This window comes from Schistocerca nitens, unplaced genomic scaffold (genome assembly GCF_023898315.1).
Source record: "Schistocerca nitens isolate TAMUIC-IGC-003100 unplaced genomic scaffold, iqSchNite1.1 HiC_scaffold_340, whole genome shotgun sequence".
NCBI classification, from domain to species: Eukaryota; Metazoa; Arthropoda; class Insecta; order Orthoptera; family Acrididae; genus Schistocerca; species Schistocerca nitens.
The window spans coordinates 1712532-1729791 of NW_026045874.1; the positions used below are offsets into that span (position 1 = coordinate 1712532).

At 38.6% G+C, this 17260-nt stretch overlaps 1 long non-coding RNA gene across 1 annotated transcript in view; it reads left to right on the forward strand.

Moving 5' to 3' along the window:
* The window catches only part of LOC126227766 (uncharacterized), a 305322-nt gene that overhangs the window by 276686 nt on the left and 11376 nt on the right, over positions 1 to 17260 (forward strand). The window contains exons 4-7 of the long non-coding RNA XR_007544056.1: positions 739 to 836; positions 1061 to 1380; positions 5990 to 6147; positions 13421 to 13740. This is a non-coding gene — a long non-coding RNA (uncharacterized LOC126227766). The remainder of the gene's footprint in view (positions 1 to 738; positions 837 to 1060; positions 1381 to 5989; positions 6148 to 13420; positions 13741 to 17260) is intronic.

The following is a 17260-nucleotide window of genomic DNA, read 5'->3' on the forward strand; positions in this document are numbered from 1 at the left end:
GATGAAATGTCAACTCATTGCTGAAGATGATGCGGTCCAGAAAATCTTTGGCATGCTGCAACGTTTTGTTTGCAAAGTTGCTATGTAACCCATAGCTGTATGCTTTAGAACTTGTAAACCACAAACAATAAGGACATAGTTGTCTCCTTAAGTCTCCACATAGATACATAGATGTCACTATATTAATTTGCAACTTGCCTTCCAGACTGATTTCCTCACGTTATGCGTAAAAGGCTGTCCCACTCATTTAACACATTCTTCAGTCGCTTACACATGTGCACGTGTATAAAAACAAAATTTTTTCAATTGATCTTTCATAATTATAAGTTGAATGTAATAAATACTACAAAACCAAAAAGCCCGATACTAATTTTGACACACCAAGGACAATAAGATCTAGTGTGTAGTAATGTTTTCAAAGGTTCGAGAAACATATCAGTAGTTAGTGCTTATTTTGTACTAATTTTCACATTGTACTGTCCATTTTATTTAATACATTTATCACTACTTCAACATGTTCAAATCTGAACACTCAGCGCTTAACTTAGTCCAGTGTTGCCGTAGTTTTTGATATTTTAAGAACTGGAAAAGGTTCTGATTCATCCTTGTCTTTACTTTCTTCACTTATTGATATCGTCAATTGATAACCTACTTAGATTCAAATTTTTCTCTAAGTGTATGCTCTGTTTACGTTGTAAAAAATACTCAGCTGAATAACTTTTGATCTTTAACCTCCAGAATTTTGCAGATGGAACCAAGGGTAGACAGTGGCCTCTGAGCTGTTTCTTTACTTACTTCTGTGCCTTTGTTGAATTACAGTATCATGGTGAAAGTTCGTAAGTTTGATTATTACTTTCATCAAATAGTGTGTTGTATCCTAATGCCTAAAAGTAACAGCTTTGGATGAATAGCAATTTGTAATTTTTTTGTTTTGCAGTATACGTGTATATATTTACAACTTACAACTTAAGACTTAACTAACTTTGAAACTATATGAGGTATTAAAAAATGGTTTCTAGCAAATTACAAGATTACTCATAAAATTTCTTTTACCTTCCAGGTCATGCAATTTTGATGCGAAATGGAACCTGAAAATCTGAAAAAATGTGGATGCTACTGGATAAAGCTCAATGTGTGTGACCTGGTAGATACAGACGGTACCTGATACTCAAATGCAATGATACTTTCGGACTTGGAATACATCATTTATGGAAACAGGCAGAGTTCTCCATAAAAAGTGGCTGGTCACCCATGAGTTTCAGATTCCAATGTGGACAGGGTACGGCAGGTGTTCGCAAGGAGTTCTATAAAATCGGCATGTATGGCAGCCAGAGCGTTGGAAATGAGAAGATCGACATTGCACAATGTCATGCATAAGAGGTAATGGCTCTATCCCTGCGTGCAGCTGCTTCAGGCATTAAAGCCTATGGACAAACCTAGGTGCGAACAATTTGCAGTGGATATTCTATGCAAGATTGATGCAAGCATTGACTTTTTGGAAAAGATTTGTTTCTCCGATATGGCAACATTTCATGTATCCAGCAGACTGAATTGTCATAATGTTTGTATGTAGGATTTGCAGCATCCTCGTGTTACACATGAAATGGAAAGAGACAGTGGTAAGGTCAATGTTTGGTGCAGACTGGTCCCCCGTTGCATCACTGATTCATTCTTTTCCATCACTGCCATCAACAGTGGTGTTAACATGGACATGTTACAAGAGTTTACTGTGCCACAATTGGAACACCTGCAGCCGGGTGTCATATTCCAGTAAGACATGGCACCACTCCACTGGCCCCTAAATGTACTTCAATTTCTATATAAAAAGTTTCCGGGTAGATGGATTGGACGAGATGGTCCAACTTGACGTGCACCACGATCCCCTGACCTTACACCACTAATTTTTTCCTGGGGATTTGTGAAGGGTGCGGTATATTGAACCAGGGCTAGAGACCTATAGGAATTGAAGGCATACATTTCCAATCCACTTGAACATGTCACCATGGAGACCTTGAATCGTACGTGGAGAGAAATGGAATTCCGACTAGGCATTATCCGTGCTATTAACGGTGCACACATTGATTTGTATGAATGAGGAAACAAAATTTAGATATCTGACTGCGTAAATTTTATTTTTTATGAAAATATATAACTTACTTAATTGTTCAATTTCATTATTCAGTACACTCGTAGATCCTGTTATTCTCAAATAACTGTTGCTCAGTTCCATGGGTGAACTTCAGCTCTCCTTTCAGTTGTTGGTTAATCAACAGTGGGCTGTCTTTTTCAATAGCGAAGCAAAAAGCATCAGCATGTGCTATGTCCAAGAAGTTGTTTTGAAGAAAAAAAAGAATCTTTTTTTCTTATGAACTTCTGCTAAAACAGCTTTTTTTTTTGTAGTGGCCTTCATTGTTAATAGAAAGCTTGTGATTTTGATGTATAATTTCTTGCCTCCTGTGCCAGAATCTGTGGTCTTTCCCACATCCCCCAAAACTAGTGTAACACTTTGTAGCGTAGTTAATTTTCTCATCTGTAAATTGTAAAAAAAAGGAAACCCTTAATTTTTATTTGAGTGACAGTAGTGTTTTCATTATGTCATGCAGGTAATATCAAAGAATTTAGATATTGCTTATGAAATACTCACTGCTGAGCCGTTTTTCGGCTACTTGTGGGCCAGCCTGTTTGCATAGTGCTCATATCCTCAGCTGAAACTTGCAAAGTAACATCCATGCACTTCACTTGTTTTGTGAAACTAATATGTTGACATCCTTTCTCTTTGTTGAGTTATAGGCAGCCATTGGGTGGACAGTACATGGTAACCAATGAACAGCTTTTAACTAGGTATGCCTTCATGCATGTTTTTTCTGCATTCAGGAGTTTCTGTTACATATACGGCACTTGACACTGCTTGTGAGAAAACATTATTAATCAGCACTGATGGTCAACTTGGTCCGTAGCACCCACTAGTGGGCGTCCGAGCCTTCATAGCGGGCAGTAGACAGGTGGAGGTTAAAATATTTACTTTAGGGTTTCACAAAACTTTGAAAAAAATATTAGGTTAGTAATTATTAATTTATTCTTCAACTTGATGCAACTCTGCTTTATAAATTTTATAACACGAAGTTACTTCCCCACTTTAGAAATTATCATTACTGTGGAATGGTCGATGGTTAGAAAATGTTAATAATAAAGCTACATTTTCTTAGATGTGGAACAATTTATCACCTGTGGAATGCGCTTGTCTTTTGCTGCCCAAAGTGGGCTGCAGGACACTGAGTGAAATGTTTTTCTAGGCGCGGGGCAGTGCATGTACAAACATAAAAAATTGAAAGTTGTTAATTTTATAATTCAACAGCTGTACATGATTGTGATATGAGAACTACCTTCTTACGTCTTTCATTAACACAATGAAAATTTTGTGCTACTTTTCACGCTAATAAATATTTATCACAATTTTTGGACAGCATGGTTGTAGAGATGAAGCAACGATTAGTATGATTAATCACACATTAATAACACCGTATGAACACACCAGCTGCTACCATGACAACGGCGTCCTCTCTACACAGACTAGAGGGCGCCTGATACACGCTTTCTAATCCATGGCAACGGCGCCCCCACCACAGGGAGTAGAGGGCTTTGTAGTCCTTCCATATTAGCCGTTTTAGTAAATTGACTCAAATGTTTTCTACGTAAATGTATGAATGGACATATTATAATACGAGGGTCAGTCAAAAAGTAATGCCTCCTATTTTTTTTTCTACGTTTAATTGTCAGGAAATTTAAATGCAATTACATAGGTTGAAAACCACAACATTGAGGATCATTTTGTCATTTTTCAATGTAATCTCCGCCCATCTCTACAGTTTTGGTCCATCTTTGAACAAGGGCATGTATCCCAGCACGGTAAAAATCACAGCTCTGCTTCCTAAGCCATTGACGCACGGATGTTTTGACGGCCTCCTCATCTTCAAAATGAATCCCACGATGAGCTTCTTTTAGTGGCCCGAACAGATGGAAGTCTGATGGTGCCAGGTCAGGGCTGTATGGGGGATGAGGCAAAACTTCCCATCCAATTTTGACAATCTCGTCAGAGGTGTGACGACTGGTGTGTGGTCTTGCATTGTCATGCAAAAGAAGAACATCTGCCATTGATTTTGTTGGGCGAACTCGCTGAAGACGTGCTTTAAGTTTTTTGAGGGTTGTGACGTATTGAACAGAATTTATTGTGCATCCCTGCTCCAAAAAATCAACCAGAATCACACCCTCTGTATCCCAGAAAACTGTTGCCATAACTTTCCCTGCCGATCGCACAGTTTTGAATTTTTTCTTCCTCGGCGAGCTTGTGTGACGCCACTCCACTGACTGCCTCTTTGATTCGGGTTCAAAAAAATGCACCCATGTTTCGTCCCCGGTCACAATTTTTTTCAGAAACTCATCTCCCTCCAAACGGAAGCGCTGCAAGTGTTGGGAGGCTATTGTTTTCCTTGCCTCTTTATTCTGATCGGTTAACATTCTTGGAACCCACCGTGCACAAACTTTTGAGTACCCCAATTGTTTAATAATCGTGATCACACTGCCTTTACTAAGAGAAATAATGCGACACACTTCATCTGCAGTCACCAGACGGTCACCACGAATGATGTCATCAACTTGCTGAATGTTGTGTGGAGTCACTGCACTCACCGGCCTGCCGCTCCGCTTTTCGTCAGTCAACGGTGTTTGCCCTTCAGCTTCCTTACAACGACTAACCCATCGTCTAACAGTGCTGACATCCACTGTCACAACACCATACACCTTCTTCAGTCTTTCATGAATGCGTATGGGCGTTTCACCTTCTGCATTCAAGAATTCAATCACACAACGCTGTCTCAAACGAACATCGATGTCGGCCATCTTACAAACTTCTGCTGTGCTGCCACCTGTTGACACAGAAAGTTACTACTGCAGTGGATTGCAGAAGAAGGTTTGAGGAATGGCGCCAAATTCAAATTTTTCACTTAACTTAATTTCTTTAAGTAGAAAAAAAATGGGAGGCATTACTTTTTGACCGACCCTCGTATAAGAGTCGAGGGGCATGAAAGGGAAGCAGTGGTTGGGATGGGAGTGAGACAGGGTTGTAGCCTCTCCCTGATGTTATTCAGTCTGTATATTGAGCAAGCAGTAAAGGAAACAAAAGAAAAATTCGGAGTAGGTATTAAAATCCATGGAGAAGAAATAAAAACGTTGAGGTTCGCCGATGACATTGTAGTTCTGTCAGAGACAGCAAAGGACTTGGAAGAGCAGTTGAACGGAATGGACAGTGTCTTGAAAGGAGGATGTAAGATGAACATCAACAAAAGCAAAACGAGGATAATGGAATGTAGTCGAATTAAGTCGGGTGATGCTGAGGGAATTAGATTAGGAAATGAGACAGTTAAAGTAGTGAAGGAGTTCTGCTATTTGGGGAGCAAAATAACTGATGATGGTAGACACTTCGTCCAGTGTTGCTGTAGCTTTTGATATTGTACAAACTGGCAAAGGTTCAGATTCATCGTTGTCTTTACTTTCTTCACTTGTCGATATCGTCAATTGAAGACCTCCTACGATTCCAAATTTTCTTGAAGTAAGTCCGTGCTCTGTTTACACCGTAAAAAATACTCAGCTGAATAACTTTTGATCTTTAACCTCCAAAATTTTGCAGATGGAACCAAGGGTAGGTAGTGGCCTCTGAGCTGTTTCTTTACTTAATTCTGTGCCTTTGTTGAATTACATTATCATAGTGCAAGTTGGTAAGTTTGATTATTACTTTCATCAAATAGTGTGTTGTATCCTAATGCCTAAAAGTAACAGCTTTGGATGAATAGCAATTTTTAGTTTTTTTTATTTTGCACTATACATGTATATCTTCACAACTTAACAATTCAGTAACTTTGAACCTATACGAGATATTAACAAATGGTTTCTAGTGTATGATAAGATAACTCATAAAATTTCTTTTACCTTCCAGGTCATACAATTTTGATGCAAAAGTGAACCTGAAAACATGATAAAATGTGGACGCCTCTGGAGAAAGCTCAGTGTGTGTGGCCCGGTAGACACAGACGATACCTGATGCCCAAATGCAACGAACCTTTCAGACTTGGAATACATCATTTATGGAAACAGGTAGTGTTCTCCATAAAAATGGGCTGGTCACCCATTAGTTTCAGATGCCAATGTGGACAGGGTACGGCAGGTGTTCGCAAGGAGTTCTATAAAATCGGCATGTATGGCAGCCAGAGCGTTGGAAATGAGAAGATCGACATTGCACAATGTCATGCATAAGAGGTAATGGCTCTATCCCTACAAAGTGCAGCTGCTTCAGGCATTTAACCCTATGGACAAACCTGGGTGTGAACAATTTGCAGTGGGTATTCTATGCAAGATTAATGCAAGCATTGAATGTTTGGAAAACATTTGTTTCTCCAATATGGCAACATTTCATGTGTCCAGCAAACTGAATTGTCATAATGTTTGTATGTAGGATTTGCAGCATCCTCCTGTTACACATGAAATGGAAAGAGATAGTCGTTCCGTTTGGTGCAGACTGATCCCCAGTTGCATCACTGATTCATTCTTTTTCATGTCTGCCATCAACAGTGGTGTTAATGTGGACATGCTACAAGAGTTTACTGTGTCACAATTGGAACACCTGCAGCCTGTGTCATATTCCAGTAAGACAGGGGCACCACTCGACTAGCCCCTAAATGTACTTTAATTTCTAAATAAATTCCAGTAAGACAGGGGCACCACTCGACTAGCCCCTAAATGTACTTTAATTTCTAAATAAAAAGTTTCCGGATAGGTGGATTGGACGAGATGGTCCAACTTGAAGTGCACCACGATCCCCTGACCTTACACAACTATTTTTTTCCTGAGGTTTTGTAGAGGGTGGGGTATATTGAACCAGGGCTAGAGACCTATGGGAATTGAAGGCATACATTTGCAATCCACCTCAATGTATCACCATGGAGATCTTGAATCGTATGTGGAGAGAAATGGAATTCTGACGAGGCATTATCTGTGCTATTAACGGTGCACATGTTGTTTTCTATGAATGAGGAAACAAAATTTAGTTATCTGATCGCGTAAATTTTATTTGTATGAAAATATATAACTTACTTAATTGTTCAATTTCATTATTCAGTACACTCTTAGATCCTGCTATTCTCAAATAACTGTTGCTCAGTTCCATGGGTGAACTTCGGCTCTCCTTTCAGTTGTTGGTTAATCAACAGTGGGCTGTATTTTACAATAGCAAAGCAAAAAGCATCAGCATGTGCTATGTCCAAGAAGTTATTTTGAAGAGAAAAAAGAATCTTTTTTCTTATGAAATTCTGCTAAAACAGCCTTTTTTCTTTGTAGTGGGCTTCATTGTTAATAGAAAGCTTGTGGTTTTGATGTATAATTTCTTGCCTCCTGTGCCAGAATTTGTGGTCTTTCCCACATCCCCCAAAACTATTGTAACACTTTGTAGCGTAGTTAATTTTTTCATCTGTAAATTGTAAAAAAAAGAAAACCTTAATTTTTATTTGATTGACAGTAGTGTTTTCATTATGTCATGCAGGTAATATCAAAGAATTTAGACATTGCTTATGAAATACTCACTGCTGAGCTGTTTTCAGGCTACTTGTGGGCCAGCCTGTTTGCATAGTGCTCATATCCTCAGCTGAAACTTACAAAGTAACGTCCATGCACTTCACTTGTTTTGTGAAACTAATATGTTGACATCCTTTCTCTGTGTTGAGCTATACGCAGCCAGTGGGTGGACAGTAAATGGCAACCAATCAACAAGTGGTAACTAGGTATGTCTTCATGCATGTTTTTCTGCGTGTCAGGGGTTTCTGTTACATACACGGCACTTGACACTGCTTGTGAGAAAACATTATTATTTAGCACTGATGGTCAACTTGGTTCGCTAGCACCCACTAGTGGGCGTCTTCACTTTCATAGGAGGCAGTAGACAGGTGGAGGTTAAAGTATTTACGTTAGGGTTTCACAGAACTTTGAAAAAAATATTGGGTTACTAAGTATTATTTTATGCTTTAACTTGATGCAACTCTGCTTTATAAATTTTATGACGTGGAGTTACTTCCCCACTTTATAAATCATCATTACTGTGGAATGGTGGATGGTTAGAAAATTTTAATAATACATCTACATTTTCCTAGATGTGGAAAAACTTACTGCCTGTGGAATGCGCTTGTCTTTTGCTGTCCGAAGTGGGCCGCAGGACACTGTGTGAAATGTTTTTCTAGACGCGGGGCAGTGCATGTACAAACATAAAAAATTGAAAGTTGTGAATTTTATAATCCAACAACTGTACACGATAGTGATATGAGAACTATCTTCTTACATCTTTCATTAGCCCAATGAAAATGTTGTGCTATTTTTTACACTAATCAATGTTTATCATGCCATACCTACCAAATTTGATGTTGAACAACACAATTTTATAATTGGCTTCAGTGGCACATGTTGATAACAGGTGGAAACTTTCTGGCCAACACAATCAGTAACAGTGAAGTAATAAATTAAAATGTGTGACTTGGAATTTGTAGCAAACCAACATTTGAAATGTATTATTTTAAAAAACTTTTTGACTTTACATTTTTTTTTTTTTTTTTTTTTTTTTTTTTTTTTTTGTGGTAGATCAGAGCAAGGAAAATTTTCGGAAAGATTTGAAAACATTTTAATAGTTTGTTGTAAGTTTGTGGGTGCTACAGTTTTCCAAAGATGAGAGCAGTATTTTGTGGTTCATTGATGCTACACGTGTTCCAGCGTGCTGCAAGGAACATTTTGGTATTACAGCCACAGTGGACTGCGGTGCAACAGCAGTAGTGGGGCAGCAAAGGCAAAACGTGCAGTGGAGTGTGCAGTCTAAAGGGAAGGAGACTGTGCATTATTGTATTCAGAAAGTGCAAAGCAGTCACAAATCTTCTTGTGTTGTGAAGGAGCATATAACATGTTAGTAATGAAACAGTTGCTAGACGGTGCAGAAGAGTGCCAACTCCCAATGCCTCGTAATGTAAATGTAGCGGAAATTAATGCACTGCTCGTGGATGAAATGATATCCTGGATAGGTGTGGAGGGTTATGTCAAAGCTACGGGATTCACTGCGAGGAACAGAGATTTACTCATTACTTTGGTGGGCCGAATTTTAACCATCATTCAGTCTTAATCACAGTAACAACATCCACCTCATTATAAAAAGTGGTTAAAGCTCACTACACCAAATTCGTATCCTTGAGGAAAAAGACCTTGTTTCACAAAGTGCCTAGCATCTAGCACACGTTGGTCTATCGCTTATTCTTATGATATGGAAACCCATTTTTGAACATATTCCAAGTTGATTTCTAAATGAATTATAAGTTTATATTTGAATGTGTGCATAATGTACGTGATATATCTGCCAGGGGAATCCCAATTGCATCTAGTTGAATCTAGAAATAAATTTTCCTGCAGACAAAAGGGGATGGGGCTATATGAACTGAGCAGAATAAAGCCAAACGGGTGAATGCCAATCGCTGTATATGTGGTTGACTGGGTTTGCAAATCATCAGCATTGTTATAATTACTAGCGAAATCCATAGATTCAGACTACCATAGTGGAAATAAATGACTAACAGGAATAACAGGTAACAAAGATTATGTATTATCTTCTCGGTGTATCCAAGAAAATGAGATTTTGACAGAAAATTTGTGGCCAGACCACTAGTAAGGACCAGTTGTGCAATCCCCAGCAAGCAGCCGCTCAAGTTCTATTCTGGGAGTAGCACAGAAAACGTGTTGTATGAACACGTAATAACTCCTAACCGGAGAATAAATACGGTGTAACTAAACCGGTGATTGTGGTCGGGTTAATGAAGTTCAGTGGAGAAGTAGTTTTGACTCTGGCAGGAATAGTTACAGAATTAGTGATGACAAGATTGTTTGTTAGAACGGGGAAGAAGAAGAAAATGGGGACATTACACAAATTGTGGAAGAATATGACGATCCCAAATTTATATAAAAATTTTGTACTACTACTTTCTGATCTCATACTTCAGAAGCCAGAGAGTATGAATGAAATGTGAAACTATTTCCTAACGTACAACTTTTTGCTTGTCATTAAATATTGGTACTTCGTCAATTATATTCTGTCGAGTTATAAAAATGACCATTTGTAACATAACAGTCTCATTTATTTGGTGTGTGTTACAATTGCTGAAATATTAGGCAGGCCTATTTAGTTTTATCTAGCAGACAGTGACAAAGTACACGTAAACATACTGAGAAACCACACCAGTCTTGGGTTCTACTTGTATTAACAGCTATTCCAGTGTTATAGGACAACATTGAGTTTTCCTGTTCAAAATATTTGACGTACTTTGATGAGGTAATAGATTCTTTTGCAGAAAGGAAAGCACACCATGTAAAGCTGTAGCAAGATAAGAGGAAAAAATTCTAGGACTTCTGGATTGAAGAAATGTGTACTGTCTTGCTTGTTTCTTGTCTTTACTGGTTTTGTGGATCTTATATTTAATTTTATTAATAGGCAATAGAGAGTGCAAATTTTCTGAAGAGTTCTTGTTCTACAGGTTGCAAATAATTCCATCCAGTATTAACTGAGAGTTATTTTTGAGGGGGGGGGGGGGGGGGCAGGAGGTCAAACTGGCCAACTTGGTGCATGATAGGCTCTATAGGACATTTGAATTCCAATTGTCCTGAATACAGTTTGATGGCACCCATCACAAAATATTACACGTTTGAATTCCACAGAGTGAAATACAGTGACATGCGGTTGAAGAATACTGTGTGAAGAGGCGTGATGCTGCCATTTCGCACACTGAAGACCAAATAACATCTTAGATTTCCTTGAACACATATGTTTTATGTATTAGACTCTTGGAGAAGAACATATTTTATATTTTTGATAAGTCGATTTTTAAGATTTTTGGCGTCCTACCTCAAACGTTTGAGGGAGGGGCAGTGCCAGTATCTAGTATTGCCCCGTTCGGAAATGTTGTAGATCTGAGGCTGATAAACGAGTTGTATTGGGGAGGTGGATAGTCTCCTGTGACCCGTGTTTATGTTCGAAAACCAAATGGATTTCTGTGGTCGGGAGTTATCAAGTGAATTAAAATTCATTCACATAATTACGGAAGGCTAAAATATGTTATTACGAGTGTAATCCCAAAAGTAAGGTGGTCTATTTTTTTTATAAGTACAGAACCCTGTGTGGCAGTTGGTCGTACTGTTATTGAGAGTGCTTCACGCGTTGCGTATAAACATGCGCACGTCGCGCCGAGGTGCTCAGTCTTGGCTTGGCAGCCGTTGAGAACCCCGGTTTTTTGAATGCAAAGGAAACTGCGCCAATTGAAATCCATCGCCAATTGACGGAAGTGTATGGTGACTCGTGCATGGATGTCAAAAATGTTCGTAGAATTTTAACGGAAACATTGAACTACTGGAAGGTGTGTGCAAAGAGTTGATGCTTCCCGCACATTTCTTCACCGCCTTGCAGCTAAACAGGAAAACTTTCTGGACTCAATTGTCGCGGGTGACGAAATCTGAGCATACAACTTTAGCGGCATCCTTCTTCACCAAAGCCGCGGAAATTCAAACAAACACAGTCTGCCGATAAAGTCTTGACAACCATTTTTTGGGATCTGAAAGGGGTATTGTTGGTCGACTTCACGCCCACTGGGACAACAGTTAAGGCTGACAGGTACTGTGGGACTCTGAGAAAACTCAAGCGGGCAATTCAGAACCGGAGAAGAGGAATGTTGAACCGAGGGTGTACACATTCTCTATGACAACGCTCGCCCACACATCACTCGGCAAACTGTTGCTCTCCTGTAACAGTTTCAGTGGAACATAATCACCCACCCACCCTATAGTCCTGAATTGGCGCCCAGTGACTATCACCTGTTCCCGGGGTTAAAAGAACATTTGGCCGGAAAGTGATTCACCTCCTGAACAGCATGGCGGCAAGCTGGTATAACATGGGCATACAAAAATTGGCACAGCGTCTACAAAAATGCATAGACAGAAATGGTAATTACGTTGAAAAATAGCTAAATGTTAAAGCTGTGAACTGATGTAAACCACTGTAGAAATAACAGCTCTATGTACGTAAAAAAAATAGGAGACCTTTTTTTCTTGTTATTACCCTCGTAGTTGCAGATTTTATTTTATTCCCACACTTCCGACAGTCAAGCATTAATCACCTTGCAGACCAGTGAAGCAAGGTAATGGCTGGTTAACCGTGGCCCTCGTCCGTGGCCCAAAAGTCGACAAAATTCCAGGGCTAGAAAGTTTTAACAACCGGGATGTCAACACTTATCGGACATTTCACATTGCAGAGGTCTACAATAAAGACATGGGTAAATCATATTACCTGCCGTCAATGCCGTTCGTTCCGAGGACCAGGAATCATTGTACAATCAATGAATCGGAATCTGTGTCAGTGTGGGTTAAAGGTGCTGACCATTGTAAAAAGAAATTTAACTTGTTGGTGATCTCATCCATTATTACAGAAATGAAATAAAATCAAATTGTCCCCTTCCCTTTATGCGTAAAAGGCTGTCTCACTCATTTAACACATTCTTCGGTTGCATACGCATGTGCACACGTATACTAACAAAATTGTTTGAATTGCTCTTTCATAATTCTACGTTGAATGTAATAAATACTACAAAACCGAAAAAGCCCGATATTCATTTTGACACACCAAGGACAATAAGATCCAGTGTGTAGTAACGTTTTCAGAAGTTTGAGAAACAGACCAGTAGTTAGTGCTTATTTTGTACTAATTGTTACATTGTACTGTCCATTTTATTTAATACATTCATCATTACTTCAACATGTTCACATCTCAACACTCAATGCTTAACTTTGTCCAGTGTTGCCGTAGCTTTTGATATTTTACGAATTGGCAAAGGTTCCGATTCATCCTCGTCTTTACTTTCTTCACTTATCGATATTGTCAATTGAAGACCTCCTAAGATTCCAATTTTTCTCGAAGTAAGTCCGTGCTCTGTTTACATTGTAAAAAATACACAGCTGAATAAATTTTGATCTTTAACCTCCAGAATTTTGTAGATGGAACCAAGGGTAGACAGTGGCCTCTGAGCTGTTTCTTTACTTACTTCTGTACCTTTGTTGAATTACAGTATCATAGTGCAAGTTGGTAAGTGTGATTATTACTTTCATCAAATAGTGTGTTGTATCCTAATGCCTAAAAGTAACAGCTTTGGATGAATAGCAATTTTTAATTTTTTTTGTTTTGCAGTATACGTGTATATCTTTACAACTTACAACGTAAGACTTAACTAACTTTGAAACTATATGAGGTATTAAAAAATGGTTTCTATCAAATTACAAGATTACTCATAAAATTTCTTTTACCTTCCAGGTCATGCAATTTTGATGCGAAATGGAACCTGAAAACCTGAAAAAATGTGGATGCTACTGGATAAAGCTCAATGTGTGTGACCTGGTAAATACAGACGATACCTGATACTCAAATGCAATGATCGTTTCGGACTTGGAATACATCATTTATGGAAACAGGCAGAGTACTCCATAAAAAGGCTCTGGTCACCCATCGGTTTCAGATTCCAATGTGGACAGGGTACGGCAGGTGTTCGCAAGGAGTTCTATAAAATCGGCATGTATGGCAGCCAGAGCGTTGGAAATGAGAAGATCGACATTGCACAATGTCATGCATAAGAGGTAATGGCTCTATCCCTGCGTGCAGCTGCTTCAGGCATTAAAGCCTATGGACAAACCTAGGTGCGAACAATTTGCAGTGGATATTCTATGCAAGATTGATCTAAGCATTGACTTTTTGGAAAAGATTTGTTTTCTGATATGGCAACATTTCATGTATCTAGCAGACTGAATTGTCATAGTGTTTGTATGTAGGATTTGCAGCATCCTCGTGTTACACATGAAATGGAAAGAGACAGTTGTAAGGTCAATGTTTGATGCAGACTGGTCCCCGTTGCATCACTGATTCATTCTTTTCCATCACTGCCATCAACAGTGGTGTTAACGTGGACATGATACAAGAGATTAATGTGCCACAATTGGGACACCTGCAGCTTGGTGTCATATTCCAGTAAGACATGGCACCACTCCACTGGCCCCTAAATGTACTTCAATTTCTATATAAAAAGTTTCCGGGTAGGTGGACTGGACGAGATGGTCAAACTTGAAGTGCACCATGATCCCCTGACCTTACATAACTATTTTTTTTTTCCTGAGGTTTTGTGAAGGATGCGGTATATTGTACCGGGGCTAGAGACCTATGGGAATTGAAGGCATACATTTCCAATCCACTTGAACATGTCACCATGGAGACCTTGAATCGTACGTGGAGAGAAATGGAATTCCGACTAGGCATTATCCGTGCTATTAATGGTACACACATTGATTTGTATGAATGAGGAAACAAAATTTAGTTATCTGATCGTGTAAATTTTATTTGTATGAAAATATATAACTTACTTAATTGTTCAATTTCATTATTCAGTACACTCTTAGATCCTGCTATTCTCAAATAACTGTTGCTCAGTTCCATGGGTGAACTTCGGCTCTCCTTTCAGTTGTTGGTTAATCAACAGTGGGCTGTATATTACAATAGCAAAGCAAAAAGCATCAGCATGTGCTATGTCCAAGAAGTTATTTTGAAGAAAAAAAGAATATTTTTTTCTTATGAACTGCTAAAACAGCTTCTTTTTTTCTTATGAACTTCTGCTAAAACACCTTCTTTTTTTTGTAGTGGGCTTCATTGTAAATAGAAAGCTTGTGATTTTGATGTATAATTTCTTGCCTCCTGTGCCAGAATTTGTGGTCTTTCCCACATCCCCCACAACTAGTGTAACACTTTGTAGCGTAGTTAATTTTCTCATCTGTAAATTGTAAAAAAAAGAAAACCCTTAATTTTTGAGTGACAGTAGTGTTTTCATTATGTCATGCAGGTAATATCAAAGAATTTAGACATTGCTTATGAAATACTCACTGCTGAGCCGTTTTTCGGCTACTTGTGGGCCAGCCTGTTTGCATAGTGCTCATATCCTCAGCTGAAACTTACAAAGTAACGTCCATGCACTTCACTTGTTTTGTGAAACTAATATGTTGACATCCTTTCTCTGTGTTGACTTACACGCAGCCAGTGGGTGGACAGTAAATGGTAACCAATAAACAAGTTGTAACTAGTTATGCCTTCAAGCATGTTTTTTCTGCATACAAGAGTTTCTGTTACATACACGGCACTTCACACGGCTTGTGAGAAAACATTATTAATCAGCACTGATGGTCAACTTGGTCCCTAGCACCCACTAGTGGGTGTCCGAGCCTTCATAGCAGGCAGTAGCTGGTTGGAGGTTAAAATGTTTACTTTGAGGTTTCACAAAACTTTGAAAAAAATATTAGGTTAGTAATTATTAATTTATTCTTCAACTTGATGCAACTCTGCTTTATAAATTTTATAACACGAAGTTACTTCCCCACTTTAGAAATCATCATTACTGTGGAATGGTCGATGGTTAGAAAATTTTAATAATACACCTACATTTTCCTAGATGTGGAACAATTTATCACCTGTGGAAAGCGCTTGTCTTTTGCTGCCCAAAGTGGGCTGCAGGACACTGAGTGAAATGTTTTTCTAGGCGCGGGGCAGTGCATGTACAAACATGAAAAATTGAAAGTTGTGAATTTTATAATTCAACAGCACAATGAAAATTTTGTGCTAATTTTCACGCTAATAAATATTTATCACAATTTTTGGACAGCATGGTTGTAGAGATGAAGCAACGATTAGTATGATTAATCACACATTAATAACATCGTATGAACACACCAGCTGTTACCATGACGACGGCATCCTCGCTACACAGACTAGAGGGCGCCTGATACATGCTTTGTAATCCATGGCAACTGCGTCCTCACCACAAGGAGTAGAGGGCTTTGTAGTCCTTCCATATTAGCCATTTTAGTAAATTGACTAAAATGTTTTCTACGTAAATGTATGAATGGATATATTATAATACAATACGACTCCAGTTTTTGTGTGTCACAAATTGCTTTAATTTATATTATGGCACATAATGTAATATACTTTTACGAGTTGACTACGGAACATTTGTTGTTATTTCATAATAAACACTATAATTGTAACTCTTTTTAAATGAAATGGTTCCGTCTTCTGTTATTTACTGTAACATAAATTTATGTTAAACTAAGGTGACTAGTAATTACATATAATAAACTGTATTAAATACCATTGATCGCCACTGGGGGTGTTGCCGTCTATTCACATGGTGTCAGCACGCTATTTAAGCTCATACGAAGGGTTAGTCTCGCATAGTTTCCTGCGGTTATGTAGACAGTAGTGACACCGCCAGCAATCGACCAATAGGTAACATATTTTAAATTTACGTAACTTTAGCTGTTGTATAATAGTCTTTTTCGTGGATATCTATAATTTCACAGTTTAAATGCCCAGATGATGACCCCTATGTCGGGTTGAAACCGGTTGGCAGTATAATAATTATAAATGCGATTAAGACTGTTTTTTGAATAATTAATATTTATCATGCCATACCTCCCAAACTAGGTGTTGTACAACACAATTTCATATCTGGCTTCGGTATCACATGTTGATAACGGGTGGAAACTTTCTGGCCAATAGTCGGTAACAGTGAAGTAATAAATTAAAATGTGTGACTTGGAATTTGTAGCAAACCAGTATTTGAAATGTATTATTGGACAAACTTTTTCACATTACATTTTTTTATGGGAGATCATAGCAAGAAAATTTTTTGGAAATATTTGAAAACATTTTAACAGTTTGTTGGAAGTGTGTGGGTGCCACAGTTTTCTTTAGATGAGAGTTGTATTTTGTGGTTCATTGACGCCACACGAGTTGGAGCGTGCTGCAATGAACATTTTGGTATTACATGACAGTGGACTGCAGCGCAACATTAGTAGTGGGACAGCAAGCGCAAAACGTGCAGTGGAGTGTGCAGTCTAAAAGGAAGGAGACTGTGTATTATTGGGAAGAGTATTCAGATAGTGCAAAGCAATGACACAAATCTCCGTGTGTTGTGAAGGATCGAATAACATTTTAGTAACTAAAAGGTTGCGAGGCGATGAAGGAGAGAACCAGTTCCCACTGTCTTATCACTCAAATGTGTCCGAAATTAATGCACTGCTCATGCATGATATGATGCCCTGGATAGGTGTTGAC